This window comes from Sciurus carolinensis, unplaced genomic scaffold, assembly GCF_902686445.1.
Source record: "Sciurus carolinensis unplaced genomic scaffold, mSciCar1.2, whole genome shotgun sequence".
Taxonomy (NCBI): Eukaryota; Metazoa; Chordata; class Mammalia; order Rodentia; family Sciuridae; genus Sciurus; species Sciurus carolinensis.
In genome coordinates, this window is record NW_025920178.1 from 77394 (window position 1) to 78646 (window position 1253).

The window sequence follows — 1253 nt, forward strand, 5'->3', positions numbered from 1 at the left end:
CACCTCTCCTTTCTCCCGCCTTCTCTCCTTCCCGGCTTTCTCTCTGAATCTCGACCTTAATTTCTTTTCCCCGCCCTGCCTGCTCCCTCGTTGTCCCGGCCCGCAAGAGCTCCAAGACGCAGCCTTCCACCTCCCCATAGCATCGGGAGGGACGCAGCTGTGCCGCCTGCGCCTCAGCTTCTTGTGGAGCGGGTCAGAAGCCACACTTCACCGACGAGCTAGTTGGCGACCTGCAAGCAAAATGGGAAATGAGGCAAGTTGCCCTTTGGAAATGTGCTCACTTTGATGTTGATGAAATTAGAAGGCTGGGAAAGAGATTTAAGAAGCTGGATTTGGACAATTCTGGTTCTTTGAGTGTCGAAGAGTTCATGTTTTTGTCAGAGTAATAGACATATTTGACATAGATGGGTGGAGAAGTAGACTTTAAAGAGTTTATTGAGGGAGTCTCTCAAGTCAATGTCAAAGGAGATAGGAGCAGAAGTTAAAGTTTGCTTTCCGAATCTGTCATGGATAAAGATGGCTATATTTCCAGTGGGGAAGTTGAACATGATGGTTGGGAACAATTTGAAAGATACACAGTTATAGCAAATTGTAGACAAAACTATAATAAATGAAGATAAGCCTGGAGATGGAGGAAAATCCTTTGAAGAATTCTGTGCTGGTATATGTGGCCTAGATATCCACAAAAAGATGGTGGTAGCTGTATGATTCTCTGGAGTGTAGCATTCACCACTCTTACTTTCTTCTCCATCTCTGAAAATCGGCTCAAGACATCCAGCAATAATCTTTGTGTGTTTAAGTGGAAGTATTTTTCTCTGTGAAATCACATTTCCAACATGACCCTCATGAAGGCAACTGTTATTGAACTCTTCTCTCAACTCAGTGTAGCACTTTAAAGTCTGAAGGACAGAAACATGAAAAGAGCTTATCCATGTGGTGGACAAAGGGAACAGGTTGATTTTTTAATTTATTTTTCTTCATCTTTTATAACAAGAAAATATCAGTATATACATATGTAGTTTTGTATTTATGTAGTAGATTGGCTTTAATTTAATATACTTGATTCAGAAACAAAATGATACAGCACAAAAGTGCCAAGCAGAGCATAAAACATCCTTACTTTTATTTCACACAGTTTTGGGGTTGATAGAAGATTGTACAATTTGAGCCATGTGTTAGACCCACTAGTTTCCTTTTCCTGTGCTTTCTCCTTTGAGAGATTGACAAAGCATTTGTTAATGTCCTATTATTTA

The 1253-nt window shown here is 40.6% G+C and overlaps 1 pseudogene; it reads left to right on the forward strand.

The window, feature by feature from the left end:
* Positions 1 to 241: 241 nt before the first annotated feature.
* On the forward strand, positions 242 to 708 carry LOC124974808 (calcineurin subunit B type 1-like; annotated as a pseudogene).
* The last annotated feature ends 545 nt before the right edge of the window (positions 709 to 1253 follow it).